Source organism: Scardinius erythrophthalmus, assembly GCF_964197995.2.
Source record: "Scardinius erythrophthalmus genome assembly, chromosome: 24".
NCBI classification, from domain to species: Eukaryota; Metazoa; Chordata; class Actinopteri; order Cypriniformes; family Leuciscidae; genus Scardinius; species Scardinius erythrophthalmus.
This window is the reverse complement of record NC_138244.1, coordinates 27,021,589-27,037,784: the sequence shown is the minus strand read 5'-3', so window position 1 is coordinate 27,037,784 and position 16,196 is coordinate 27,021,589. Positions and strand designations below refer to the sequence as shown.

The 16,196-nt window shown below is 38.2% G+C and overlaps 1 protein-coding gene across 1 annotated transcript in view; it reads right to left on the bottom strand.

Moving 5' to 3' along the window:
- The window catches only part of LOC308684743 (histone H1-like), a gene marked incomplete at both ends in the record, with an annotated part of 113,146 nt that overhangs the window by 26,716 nt on the left and 70,234 nt on the right, over window positions 1-16,196 (bottom strand). The gene's annotated exons all lie outside the window — the stretch shown is intronic.

Below are 16,196 nucleotides of genomic sequence, written 5' to 3'. Positions count from 1 at the left end.
AATGATTGCCTCGTATGTTGGTGACCATCACAAATTATGGGACAGGTGGATTCCTGAATTCAGGTTTGCCCTCAATACTGCCTTTCATGAAAGCACTGGATTCACTCCTGCGGAAATAGCACTAGGAAGAAGACTTAAAGGCCCAATGGAGCGTGCGTTCCAGAGACCGCCAGATCCTAGTCACCCTGCCTATTCCACACTTGACAAACAAAGTGAACTTCTTAACATTGTCAAGTGTAACGTGGAACGAGCTCAGGCAAAGCAGAAGAAGTACTATGACCAGCGTCGCAAGCCAGCTCATTTCCAGGAAGGAGATGTGGTCTGGGTACGGGCTCATCCCCTATCCAGAGCTGAGGAAGGTGTAATGGCTAAATTATCTGCCAAGTGGAAAGGTCCAGCAAGGGTTAAGAAGAGGTTGGGACCTGTAAACTATGCAGTTGTTTCTATCTTAGATCCTGATAAATGTGACACCTATCATGTACAGAACCTTAAAATTTGCCATGGTTATGACAAATTTTCCTCTGAGCGGAGGGGTATGTAACAGCTTTAACTCTGTTACCTTAGAGGTTATATTTTTCCACACCATTAGAGGGCGCTAATCATCTTCATAGATGAGTATTTAGCCAGGTACTATACCTGAAGAAGAGGCAAGCATGTGGATAGAGGAAGCAATGGCTTCCTTGGGCTATTCTGTTTGGCTTTTTAAGGTCCTATGATTGAGGAATGTGTTTCCTTTTTGGTCAATCAGTAAGTAGAGTGTTTTTTTTCTCAATATTACCAAACCCAGAGTGTACATTTATTTAATGTATAACTATGATATGGAGTGTGTTGAGCATTGGGCTATTCATGCTAATTGTGAATGTGTCGTCTATTTAGATGGACCTTTTTATTCCTGTGCTTTCTTACATGGGTGAAAGTACTTGCTTCAACTAACTTTCTGCTTTATGGTTGGGTGTTTGGATTATGACGCCTGGCCGTTTAACGTGAGCACTAGAGGGTTTGGATTGCACTTGTGGAAGACAGGAGGACACTTTTCCTAGTTGCAACATTGGGACTATCAAGTTAAAAGTGTGGACTTTTGCAAGGACATTTCATCCATTACCAAGCTATGTCGGCTTCACCATCAGCTAAGTTTATTAATTCACTTTTCCAGTCAAGATTCCCAAACGCTTAACTTTTCTTGTTTGATGTCTGATGTAACTGAAGTTTTCCTGTTTTCTACCTTGTTTATTATTTTGTTTTGTTTGGTTTTTGTATAATGTAAACATTTGAGATTTTGGGTTGGTGAATACATTGTAAGCGTAAAGCTTGGGTCTGATTTTTCAGAAGTATTACTGAGTAAACCAGAGCAAACTAGTCTTTATCTTTACCTAAGTTAATATCAAGCCTTGCCATCTCTACTCTGATATATAACTCAAGTCCAAAAAAGGGTAAGGGTTATATAAATGGCGTAATTAAGTGTTTAAGTAATTATGAGCATTGAAATTAGGGGTGGGAAGTAATAAGCTTTGGCTTCCTCCTGCTCCTTTTCGAACACATTAGTTATTTATTCAAATATTGTGGATAAATACTTTGTTTGTTTTGTTGCTTTGTTTACAACTTATATATGTTATATTGTATTTTCTTTGTCTATTTGTAATATGTTCGAAACAAAATAAAAATGAATGAATGAATGAATGAATAAATCAACATGCAAGTCATGTACAGTGTGGTCATCAGTCAGATCATTGTCAACAAGCTTACTGTCGTTCTCAATACCCTGCAGCAAATTAGACACTGATTTAACTGCCTTGCGTCTCAAATTTGATTTGAAATCATGCATTTGATCAGCCATTCTTACCTCAGAGCAGTGTTGTTGTTTTTTTGCCTAAATTGAATTGCAAACGCAAATTACCTGAGGAAAAAAGAAAAAAAGATTAGCATTGTACAAAACCATACATAATGTCTTCTTATACTAAAGCATTACGATTTCCCTTTTTTAGTCCAAGGATTGTATGTACTGTTGGATTGTATCACTTTAAGTCACAAATATTTATGATTTAATTTGTTGTTGGCGTTGTATTTTACAGCATTTATTAAATTTTCTGACCATGAGAATAGCATTAATTGTATTTTATTTCACCTAGAGAACCACATAACAATTTGGAAAGGTTCAGCGCTACCACTTTGAGCAATGCACAACATGTTGCAGAAATTTTCATTGCCCTTTTTGTGATGGCGGTATTTTTAAACAGACAAATTAAATAATCCCATTAAAATCCACTTTAAAAAGGCCCACTTTGTTGTTCATGGAGGTGTGAACATCTGTAGTTGTACAGTGGCAATAGATAGCCTATAATTTTACATTTATCTATTTGGCAGACGCTTTTATTCAAAGCAACTTGAATTGCATTTCATGCTGCGTTCCAGGCAGGATTTTGAGCTCGTAAATCATGACTTCAAACCACGACTCACGACCTGTGTGCGTTCCAGGCAACCTGTAACCCGTGTTTCTACAAACTTATACCCGTGAAAGTGCACTGGAACGGCAGTCAAACCCGTGACTTCCCACCCGTGAACTCGTACTAGATTGATGTACTCCCAGTTACGAGCTCTGACGTCACATAGCCGTGTTGGAAAAACACGGGTTACAGGTTGCCTGGAACGCAGAATCAGATACACATATTTAATTTTAGTCTCTTTGGAATTAGATGGTTTTCTGCATGATATAGAGTAGACAAAATATTAAATTATCTTCATTAACGTAAAGGTTACATAAACAATCCACACTAAAACGTAAGCTTACAAAACAACCAATTATATATTTCTGTATTTATATTTTATTATAATATTGATCTATGAATGCATCCCATTCAACATGCAAACACACAGGATAAGTTTGAGTAGGTTTGGAGTTAGTAGGTAGGAGATGAAAGGTGCCTCAGGATTAACTCAATTTGTATGGAGTTTTTATTTTTTCACTTTTCACAGTTTTCAGTCTATCATATAATTTATGGTCTAAGAAAAAAAAGGTTAGTTGTAAAATGGTTTGAGTATTAAAACATATTTTCAAATAACGCTTAAGCTTTGTTCTTTGTTTCAAAATATATCATTAATCATTTGACTCAACAAAACAAATGGATCAAGTATAATTTTAACTTTTAAAAAACTTAACATTTGTTGCAGTATAGGCCTGTATTTTGTTAATAGGAAAAAACATAATTCTTATATTTTAGATATATTATATTTTCAATAAAATCGTTAAAAATATATTTATAATAACTTTGTTTTAAACTTTGAAACGTTGCTGCGCTCACTTCCGGCCTCAGACTGTCATGCTGCAGTCAGACTCAGCCCTATCTCACAAAAGTTGGCCGTTGTAACGTTAAAGTTATTCAGAATGTCATGAAAAATAAGTGTCACGTTCACAAATTGCCCCAACAGTCAGCCACCCACGGGAAAACACAAGATATTGTACATTCATTTGAACCAACAATACAAGTTAAAGATGGCAGCTTTCAGAAACGACTTCTCGTTTTGTATTATTAAATGTCGAGACTCGAGAGTGTCATACAGCCCCGTGCAAAAGACCATTAGATGCCTTTTACGACCACGTCATGTCACAGCGTTCACAATAATAGGACGGTCTGCACATTTTCAATATCTTCACAACCCAGAACATTAATAGACAATATATTTGGACTCGGAGCATTGATGCTTCCTTCCAGGCAACCTGTAACCCGACTATGTGACGTCAGAGCTCGTAACTGGGAGTACATCGATTAGTACTGAGTTCACGCGGGAAGTCACAGGTTTGACTGCCGTTCCAGTGCACTTTTTCACGGGTAATTAAGGTTGTAAAAACACGGGTTAGGTTGCCTGGAACGCACCAAAGTCGTGAGTCTTGGTTTGAAGTCGTGATTTACGACCTCAAAATCCTGCCTGGAACGCAGCAGTTGTATTATGGAGCAAACTAACCAATCATAACGTTAGTCCCCCAGCAAGTCCCAACCAGTTTACATAAGTAAAATAATAAACATTTTCTTAAAAAATCAAAATGGGGACTTTTTGTTGCCGTTACTGTGCAGTGTGAATTGTCTTAATCCAGCTAACATTTAGTTCCACTTGTTCTTCACAAATCACTGTGCTCGTAAATATTATTCACGTACATTACATTCAATAAAAATTGCGTCTAGCCTAACAATTTGCCAAGCCGTAGCAGCTAGCTAATGTTTAGCTTTGTTCGCGCCATAAAAATCGGAGCCACTTTCATTAGCTGCTAACTAGCTTAGCTACTCTGACATGATAAAGAATTTAATAACGGTCCTATTCATTCTTAATTTAATTCTAAATTATTTCATTCCTTTTCTGGAGGGAAGCATGTCAAAGACCATGAACAGTTTAAACGGATCGATAATAATCAACATATAATCAGCAACAGTTCAAAATGTATAACTAGATAATATAGGATGTTAAAGGAACACTCCGACTTTTTGGAACTTTAGCTTATTCACAGTATCCCCCAGAGTTAGATAAGTCCATACATACCCTTTTCATTTCTGTGCGTTCTGTAAGTGTTATTTGACGCACCCACCGCTAGCCTAGCTTAGCACAAAGACTGGATGTAAATGGATAATGGTAGCATTCTAATCCCAATAAGTGACAAAATAATGCAAACATTTTCCTATTTACATGTTGTGATCTGTATAGTCATAGCGTGTACAAATAACAAGGCTATATGAGACAGAGACCATTTTTAATCGTATAAATACTGGGAACTATATTCTCACTAGGCGTAGGAGCACAGCTACTTGGGCGGAGTGGCTACTTGGGCGGAGTGATTAGCGCAGCACACGAGACGCCCTGTTGTTGATTTAGCTGTGCTCCTACGCCTAGTGAGAATATAGTTCCCAGTATTTATACGATTAAAAATGGTCTCTGTCTCATATAGCCTTGTTATTTGTACACGCTGTGACTATACAGATCACAACATGTGAATAGGAAAATGTTTGCATTATTTTGTCACTTATTGGGATTAGTATGCTACCATTATCCATTTACATCCAGTCTTTGTGCTATGCTAGGCTAGCGGTGGGTGCGTCAAATAACACTTACAGAACGCACAGAAATGAAAAAGGTATGTATGGACTTATCTAACTCTGGGGGATACTGTGAATAAGCTAAAGTTCCAAAAAGTCGGAGTTTTCCTTTAAAGGAACTCAATTGACACTCTGCTCGGCGTTAAATTTGATATATGAAATTGAACACGACTTACCCGCAATGGCGCTGGATGGAAAAGGGAGGATTCCAAGTCAGGCGTAAAGTTTTATTTCACCCGCACACGTCACTCCAGCGATGCGATCTGATGCTCGCTGCCGTTGAAATCGGCTTCATGCTGGCAAAAGGGTCTGAGCCGAGCGAGTTCAACTTCAGCCATCAATGCATGTTGTATTGTGAAATGCAAACTCAATGTTACTAACAAGATGTTATAAATGTAGGCTACCCATCCTATTAACCCAAGTAAACACAGGATATTAAATGTTGGCCGGTAGAAAAATATTTTAGTCGGCATTTTTTGTTTCTGTTATCCACTGTGCATGTTTAAAATACATAAACGTATACATATTCATGACAACTAAATAGTTTTGCTATATAATATTATAGAATGATCTGTAAAACTAGGCTATTATTATTATACGCAAAACATATTTTGGACAAGTCAAGACATTAATGAACTATAAGATGGGGTCAGGAATTTACGTCAATTTTAAAATAATTTTAATGTTAATTATTGCTACATTAAAATGAACCTAAGCCGAGTAATTTCCAGAAGTGGTCCAGCTCATACATCCAGAGCCTATTTACCAGAACGGTGAAAAGGAATCGGCCCAGTGCTTTACAGCCGTAACAAAAATGCATGTGCCAGAGTGAGCTGCGGCCCACCACCGGCCCGGTTAACACACGCCGATGCCGAGTCTAAGCCGCAGGCGCCGCGGGGCAGCCGCGCTCGGGCCGATTATACATGCTAGCTGGGTTACATTTTGATGAATGAAATTTGGTTGAATTTTGTTAGAATTATGTCAAGATAATGTTTACATGCTTTGATGTAAAGATATAATAATGGCCACGACTGAGCTTAAATATAATTTGAGTATTTTATATCTATTTTTCAACTGGCACCGCAAAACGTCATTCCCGTCACAACATCAAAAAGTCTCATAATGCAAAGAATGTATCAAGGAGAGATCATTTAAACTCATTTATCTTGCAAACATTGTTAACCTTCAACAATACGTATAAAAAACAAAATGTTTCCATTCAGCGAATTACATATATTTTCTTGTTCTTACCATCAAAATGTGTTTTTCTGTGTTCATCAGAGCACACTTTTGTTTAATTTCTGGAAAATTAATTTTAGATGTTTTTTCTTTGAATAAGTGGATGAGTATTTCATTAGGCTTTTCATGTAGCACCTCAAGATTGAACATAAAACAGTTTTAAAGGTATGTTTGCTGTAAATTAAGCAACGTGGCGGTAATGACATACTGTTCTGGTAATGACATAGTGTTTTGGTAATGACATAAGTGAAAAGTGCATTGATACATAAAGCAAATTTAAAGGCTTAAATAAGTACTTCTGGTGAATGTTGTTGAAAGAAATGGACAGATTTGAGGATATATATATAAATATGACACAACCATCAACTTGAACATGTTTATTTATCAGTAATTTGTTAGTCAGAAAAATATTAGACTACCTTAAAAGTATTGCTTAATTTAACAGACCTGTGTGTGTGTGTGTGTGTTTTATATCACTAGTGCAGTGTCCATTCCACGAAAACCACACTGTTCCTCCTGAATCCGAGGTTCTACTATCGGCCGTATTCTCCTCTCCAGTACCCTGGCATAGACTTTCCCAGGGAGGCTGAGAAGTGTGATCCCCCTGTAGTTGGAACACACACTCCAGTCCCCCTTCTTAAAAAGAGGAACCACCACCCCGGTCTGCCATCCCAGAAGCACTGTCCCCGACCGCCACGTGATGCTGCAGAGGCGTGTCAGCCAAGACAGCCCCACAACATCCAGAGACTTGAGGTACTCAGGGCGGATCTCATCCACCACCGGTGCCTTGACACCGAGGAGTTTCTTGACTACCTCGGTGACTTCAGCTTGGGTGATGGACGAGTCCACCTCTGAGCCCTCAGCCTCTGCTTCCTCAATGGAAGACGTGACGGCGGGATTGAGGAGATCCTCGAAGTATTCCTTCCACCGTCCAACGACATCCCCAGTTGAGGTCAAGCGACTCAATATCTCCAGCCTCCCTCGGGATCCGGTCGAAGCTCAGCCGGAGGTGGGAGTTGAAGATCTCTCTGACAGGAGACTCGGCCAAACGTTCCCAGCAGACCCTCACAGTACGCTTGGGTCTGCCGAGTCTGTCCAGCTTGCTCCCCCGCCATCGGATCCAACTCACCACCAGGTGGTGATCAGTTGACAGCTCCGCCCCTCTCTTTACCCTAGTGTCCAAGACATACGGCCGCAGGTCAGATGAAACGACCACAAAGTCGATCATCGACCTACATCTAGGGTGTCCTGGTGCCACGTGCACTGATGGACACCCTTATGCTTGAACATGGTGTTCGTTATGGACAAACTGTAATTAGCACAGAAGTCCAATAACTGAACACCGCTCGGGTTCAGATCAGGGGGGCCGTTCCTCCCAATCACGCCCCTCCAGGTGTCACTGTCGCTGCCCACGTGGGCATTGAAGTCCCCCAGTAGAACGATGGAGTCCCCAGTTGGAGCACTTTCCAGCATCCCTCCCAGAGACCCCAAGAAGGCCGGGTACTCTGCACTGCCGTTTGGCCCGTAGGCACACACGACAGTGAGAGACCTATCCCCGACCCGTAGGCGCAGGGAAACAACCCTCTCGTTCACCGGGGTGAACTCCAACACATGGTGGCTGAGCTGGGGGGCTATAAGCAAACCCACACCAGCCCGCCGCCTCTCACCATGGGCAACTCCAGAGTGGTGAAGTGTCCATCCTCTCTCTCGAGGAGTGTGGTTCCAGAGCCCAAGCCGTATGTAGAGGTGATCCCGACTATCTCTAGTCGGAACTTCTCAACCTCACGCACAATCTCAGGCTCCTTCCCCGCCAGCGAGGTGACGTTCCACGTCCCTAGAGCTAGCTTCCGTGTCCAGGGATCTTAGTCTGACCCGTCGCCTAGGACCTGTTTGCCTTGGGAGACCCTACCAGGGGCATATAGCCCTGGACAACATAGCTCCTAGGGTCATTCGGGTACTCAAACCCCTCCACCATGTTAAGGTGGCAGTTCAAGGAGGGGGGAAAAACAAGTCATTTAAAAAAAAAAAAAAAAAAGTCGATTGAACGGATGATACACGGGGCCTAAAAATAGGCTGATTAAAAAAAAAAAAAAAAAAAAACGGACTTCCAAAATAATCTGGTGGGCCAGAAAATATTGCTGGCGGGCCAGTTTCCTTTTCATCTCCCTTTTGTGAACACACCCCTTTTTAGAGCACATGGTTGCCTACAACCAATCACAAATCTTTGTTTTTGAATCGTCCAATCAACACACAATGTAATCTTTTGAAATGCATGTAACTGTCATCTGTAGGTATATATAAGACTGTCAGTGGCGTCACAACCTGTCATTTGTGCAGTCGCTTTGCTAGAATCGCTGTATAGGTCTTGCTGTCATTCAGTTGGATTCATATTATTCGAATCGAAATTTCTTTATAAAAGCCTTTTTAAAGGCTACAACTAATTTTCACTGGTGTCATACTGACTACCAGGGTATTCTTAATATACACTATTATATTATATTTTGTTGTATTACATTGTATTGTCTTTTTTTCCATTTGTTGTATATTCATATCGACACAGGTGAATATTAAAAAAATGACTTTAATGCAAAAACAGTCAGAGTTTACACTTAAAGAAGCAGAAGCAATTTTAGATGATGTTGAAAAATGCAAAGAGTTTATTTCCAGCGAACCGCCATTACAGTACATCCAAAGGGTGATGATGTGTTCCTTTACAAAAGTTCACAGTCAGATAAACCTAACATGGACTTTATATTTGATCAAATGATGTGGATGCAGAAAGGTTCAAATTATCACAACATTAGAAAGTATTGGGCAGGGCCGGACTGGGACACAATTTCCTACAAAAAAATCCTACACCCATCCAGGCCATCCTATGCACCCAAATAAAATTTAGAAACACTGGACAACCTAAATTACATGTATTGGTCTAAATGTAAAATAATTAAAGGCTTTCTCTTGAACGATATTCTCACTTCCCTTTTCCTTCTCTTCATTTTCCCTATTATCTATCCGTCTCTCCCTTCCACCAGTATCATCAGCCTCATATATAGTAAAGTGGAGTACTAGTGTTATATATGTATGTATGTATGTATATGTATAAAGTGTGCATATTTTTCTTGTACCTGTCTCTTCTTCACCTTTCACTTGTTCTGCCCTCATGTTACAAACAGAACTGTCTCCATCTTGGTGTAAAACAGCCACCTTATTGTAATTTGTTTGCCCCGAATTTACATTTATTTTAGTAAAAAAATCAAAGTATTATATTTATGACAAAATGTTGTTGTTTTTATCTTAAAATTACTTAAATATCCAACATTTAGCAACACTATATTTCATACCCCTTACAGAAAAAACACATGAACTTCACATGTGCAAAAACTCATGTGGTCACATGTGACCACATGCACGTGTGATTTTGCACATGTGAAATTTAACATGTAAAAACATGTGATTTGCACATGTGAAATATGTGGATCACATGTGTTTTGCACATGTGATTTTGCACATGTGAAATTTAACATGTAAAAACGTGATTTGCACATGTGAAATATGTGGATCACATGTGAAACGTGTTTTGCACATGGGAAATGTGTGCTTTTGGAACATTTACACATGTGATTACATGTGAAACACATGTGAAACCCATGTGATCACATGTGAAACCCATGTGAAACCCATGTGATCACATGTGAAACGTAAAATTTCCATGTGAAACCTATAATCACATGTGAAACCTATAATCACATGTGAAACCCATGAGATCACATGTGAAACCCATGAGATCACATGTGAAACCCATGTGATCACATGTGAAACGTAAAATTTCCATGTGAAACCTATAATCACATGTGAAACCTATAATCACATGTGAAACCCATGAGATCACATGTGAAACCCATGAGATCACATGTGAAACCCATGAGATCACATGTGAAACCTATAATCACATGTGAAACCCATGAGATCACATGTGAAACCCATGAGATCACATGTGAAACCTATAATCACATGTGAAACCTATAATCACATGTGAAACCCATGAGATCACATGTGAAACCCATGAGATCACATGTGAAACCTATAATCACATGTGAAACCCATGAGATCACATGTGAAACCTATGAGATCACATGTGAAACCTATGAGATCACATGTGAAACCTATGAGATCACATGTGAAACCTATAATCACATGTGAAATCCATGAGATCACATGTGAAACCTATGAGATCACATGTGAAACCTATAATCACATGTGAAACGTAAAATTCCCATGCGAGACCCGTGGAATAACATGTGAAACCCATCAACAATCTATGTTAAACCTACACCCCTTGTAAACCTGCAACTTCATGTGAAACCCATGTCAAATCATTAAGCAATATACCACAGAAAACAGTAGGCCTACCATGTTCTTTTGTAGGGCCTATAGCCATGTTTCCCAACATTAAAACAAATAATTCAAATTGAGCTTTTATTTCATTTCAAAATATGCAATACAAATTTAATGTTTAAAACAAAGCAAAACCAAATTAAAATTATACATAAAAAAAGCCTCTAAAACGATGATGTATAAGGGCGTGTGTGTGTGTATTGTGTGTTTGTGAACGTGTGTTGTCTCAGTCCTCTGTCTCCTTCAGCAGGCATCCTGTTTTGGGATAGAAAAACAATCAAAGATTAGGGCAGTGCAAACACTATCAGTCTATCCTGATAAACTACAATTTTCTTTCTTTTCTTTCTGGATTTCAGGATTGTATCTGTTAATGTCAAGTGATGACTGGTCTATGTATATTGGCTGTAGCCAAATATATAAACAAGCAGATCCTACAGCATGCCCTCTAGAAGGTTCTAAGGATTACACATTTATTAGTATCTTTGTAGGTTGGTTGGTGTTTTAACGGCATGCCAGCCAAGGTTCCTTGGCATGTAAGTTGAAATGCTATAAAAGAGCAATAAAAAAAAAAAAAAAACGTATATAAGGTCTTTAAAGTTTCCTTTGGATAAAAACCTTAAAATGGAGTTAGTGTCATCGGTATCTTAGCAATACCCAATCCTGTGCCCAATTATCAAGCATTTCTGAAGATCTTAATGAGTTGGTTCAATAAGTTCATAATGAGTTCATAATCGCATTAAGAACATGGATGTAAACGTGCTCTTATTCCCTAAAAGTGAAAGCAAAATGGTCCTAACTTTTGGCATCTGTCTCTTCATTAAAGTCCGCGTGAATCGGAAGTTGCAACCAACTTTATTTCAGTGTTGTGACGCATTTCCAAATGAAACGGAATATTGAACAGAGGGCAGGGTTTTTGCTTTAGCGCTCCTCCTCTCCATCTCTGCTCATAGCAGGCTAACAGTTGGAAGGGAGGGTTAAGGATGTTCAAACCCAACTCGTCAAACAGACATCATCAGAGAAGGGACGCCATTCCAGGGCGAAAGCAAATTTTCAGATTTTGATTAATGATTACCACGACAAACAATTTGTTTTCTGTGTATTAACTTAAACGGATTAATTGTTCACCTCAAGACAAAGTAATGTGCGCTAACAAAGTAAATAGGGTCCATTTTGATTTCATGATATACATTTTCTTTTAAGGCGGTGTTTGAAGCTGCTTTTGATTTTCACAGATGACTTATTTGCTGTGTTCGGATCTAAAGACCGTTAGCTATTAAGCCTATATATTTTTAGAGATATTATTATTATTAATAATTTGTAATTGTATTGTTATTAGTCAGTCATTAAATGTTTTGTGAATATGCTATGGAAACAAAAAATGCTGGCGAACAGCAATATCGTTTTCATCTTGGCTTAAACAACTGTATAAGAGTGATGCGTCTTTTTTATAAAAAGCACTATTGACAATTTGTGAATAGATCACAAAATAGACTGAGGAATAGACTGATGTTGGATCATCTGAAGATTACCTTTCTGCTCGTCTCCTCAGATCTTTTAACTTCTGTGCCATGCAGACCTTGATCTCAGTGCCTCCGATGTGTCTTTTTGACATGGTCTGTAAGAAATGAGATTGATAACATTGAAATTTGAAAACAAGTTTGGAATGCCAAAGAGGGCCTAAATAATCCAATAATCTATACTGTGTAAAAAAGATGTCAATGATTCATCAAAAAGTGCAAAAGTATTATTTTCATTAGAGTAATGAAAAATTGGAGACTTTTTAAATTGGAGACGTGAAAAAGAACATTTTTGTGTGCTAAAGGAGTCATGAAATGGATAATCAAAATATTCTTGATATTTACACATTTAAGAGGTGAGATTAGAAAATGATCACATTTACAAACATTGGACATTTTTAGCGCAAAACACCTCACAAACTTTATGAACTCCAGGAACAAAATATAAAATACTGAAACGGCATTTAAAGCGTCAACGATTTAAAGTGCCAGCGATTTCGATTTTGGCACACTGCAGCAGCTGACCACTAAGGAGCGAATGTACAGTGAAGTGACAACGTGACATTAGGGGTGTCGAAATTAATCGTTTCAACGATGCATCGCGATGCAAACGAGGGCGATTCGGTATCGGTATAGTAATAGACATAACCGATTATAATGTACTGACACTTTTCTGATGTCATTTGTCGCGTATGTGCTTTGTCGCGGTAGCACTGAGGGAGGCGAGACGCGAGTGTAAACGCAGCCATAGTGTACCTTTAATTAAAGTTGTATATTATTTCCATGAGGATAAAGATGTTTATGTCAGTGAGTGGTCAGTGTGAAACAAAGCAAAAGGCGCTACATGTATGAATGATCAAATTAAAATTGTTCACCCAAACATCAAAAATTTGTCATCACTTACTCACCCTCCAGCTTTTCCAAACCTCTTTTTTGTTTAACAGAAGAAAGAAACTCATACAGGTTTGTAACAACTTGAGGGTGAATTTTTGGGTGCACATTTCTTGAAATTACCCTTCTTATTAATTTTGATCACAAAACTCACAAGGAGAATTTTTTTTTTTTTTGCAAAATGCAGTACAGGTGGAACTGTAAAACTGAAATGCTTACCCTCTTGCAAACGCCTTATCTCCTTTTCCTTGGTTTTTCAGCCTCTCCTCAAGCTCATTTACATCATTTTTGTAGTCTCTCTATCAGTGTAGAAAGAGGAGAGGTATACAAGAGAAAGAAAATAGATAAAGCTACTTGAAGTGCTGAAGAACTTTCTAGAATCTTGTAATTATGAAAATATATCTGTTATCTGTTGCTCAGATAGAGACAACTAATGAATTGTGAATTTTGTTTTCTCTCACCATGTACAGTACTGCCTATTTGGTGACATATGTATGAAAAATACACTTTTGCCAAATACTCCCCTCTTCAGTTACAAATTGTTCGCAATGCATTAAAACAGATCCTTTTAAATCCTGTGGAGTTTGTCTACTATGTTTGCGATTTTTGTGCGTTTTAAAAGTTGATAATATATTTGTTTCAAATGTACAGTTTGCAAAAGGGCAGGTTACAGTCTCATGTTGCTTTAGATGGCTAAACTATGTCTTTTCCTCACAGATGTCACTGAACTCACAAACTGAACAACTGAATGTAGAAAACTCTCTTGCTTTTTTTTTCAGAGTGAAATCTTGCCAGATGAGTCTTTAACGCACCTTTGGTTTTGAATGTATGTAAATGCAGTGAAGTGTTCTGGTCACGTGCCAGTGTTTCAGTAGATATTGCTGTAGGACAGTGGTTCTCAATTCCAGTCCTCATGACCCACTACTCTGCACATTTTGTATGTCTCTCTTATCTGACACACTCAGTTCAGTTCATGGAGTCTCTCCTAATGAGCTGATGATCTGGTTCAGGTGTGTTAAATAAGGGAGACATACAAAATGTGCAGAGCAGTGGGTCACGAGGACTGGAATTGAGAACCACTGCTGTAGGAGAATTGACTGGCTTTTTGTCAGAAAACTTGCAGTGACGACAGAGCCTCACTTTGGCCACACCCTGATGGAGAAATAAAAGTACAATTGATCACAAAAAATAAAAGTACAATTGATCACAAAATAATAATAATAATTTGACGCTTATAAAATAATTTAACATAACTATATTAGTTAGGCCTGTTTCCTTAAATTTGTGATGAAACCGGAGTTGCAACCAATTTTCCTTCTGTTATTTAATGAGCTTCCTCACCTCACCTGTGTTTCCCACTTCTCTGGCAGCAGCTTTCTTCAGAAATGTTGACATTTTGGAGCTTTCCTCTGTTGTAGAGGGATTATTTGTGTTGCTGCTGAAATCACAGAACATTTTTTATCAATAGGCCTAAGTTATTTGTTTCAGCAAATTTTTAAGCACTCCATGTAAATGACGTCACCGATTAACAGTACGTTAACGTTAAATAAATTACCTCACGTCCAAGCAAAATCTTTACAAAACTATCAAAACCTCTCATCTACACATAAGATGCGATTAAAGGCCCAAACTTTCATAAACAAAAGCTCAAGCTATAAAGTTAACTGTTAGCCTAACGTTAACTTACCTCTTCTGAAAACGGTTGAGATGCTAACGGATTTTTTCGAAGACACTAAACCATTTCTATAAAGTAAATATTCAACAGAAGCGTGTCAATTACAAGTAAGATAAGTGTCAAGAACAGTTGTGTGTATTATTTGTGTGATTTTAGAGGCTAAACTCACCTGAAAGCAGTGAAAACAACAGCGAGAGACGGAGTTTTGCTGACAGTTGCAGTAACGTTAGTGCGGTCCCGTGCCGTTTCCATGGCAACTCATCTCCGCTCCAGTGTTTGAACTTGAAGGCGGCTCGAGTGTTCACGCGCACGCACATTAAAACGCGTCAAAGTCACACAGCATTTACAAACATAAACATCTAGAATAAGAACCTTACTTGAATAAAAATCTCATTATTCAATCATGAATTTAAAACTCATTTTGAAGTTCTATGACCCATTCATAGGTGCAAATTACCACTACTGCACGTGATAGTATTAGTGGGACAATTGTGGCTTTTTTATAATTTCACATTTTTTTATTGTTGTTTTTACGAACACTCAAGCCCCATATTTCATTTGAACGCGTGCTAAAAATGCTCATAGGCAGTATTTTTTATACCACCAACACTTTGCTTTTGATATTGCTACAGCTTAGGTCAGTTTCACCATTTTTTTTTAATTCTGTGCTTTCGGATTCTTTTTAAATGTAAACAAGTAATAAAAACTCAGTGAGTGTTTTAGCGCAATTTTCTCACGTCATGGGATCACAACACTAAGAGATAGTAAATGAAAGAGAAAATATAAAAAATACCCCAAATCGCACGAAAATAACACCCAAAACGCACATAATTAAATCGTGCATTTATTAGAACTAGTTTCGGTGAAGAAATGTCACTTTCGCTTTGTTTATCAAGGCTGTCCAGAATCAGGAAGTCTACACAGGATGCGTCATGCAGAAGAGGTCACGTTGAATCACGTGTGATGATTGACAGCCGTGCAGCCGAATCATATTTCTCAGAGGTCAGATCTGAAGCAAATCAGGTAGGGGAGAGTGCGCTGTTTGAGCTATTCAGATGGTATAATTCAGTGGAAAATGAATAGGAATTGTATTCTGTATTGGCGAAATATTTTAGTAACATATGATAATTAATCAATATTTCTCCAAATATACAATAATAGTTTTATAGGTGAAAAGGCAATATTTTTCTTATTTCCCTTCATATAAAGTTTTAATTAATTTTTGAAGCATAAAGGAAAGACTTTTGATCAATTCTTTTTTTCTAATATTATTTTAAATTTTAGAAGCTATCGATTGCAATTTGTTTCAACTCGATAGCTATTATGGTTGCCGATAAATTTGCAAAAAACGGATTTTTTTCTGGAATTTCCAGGAAATCCAAACTCTTTTCCTGGATTTTT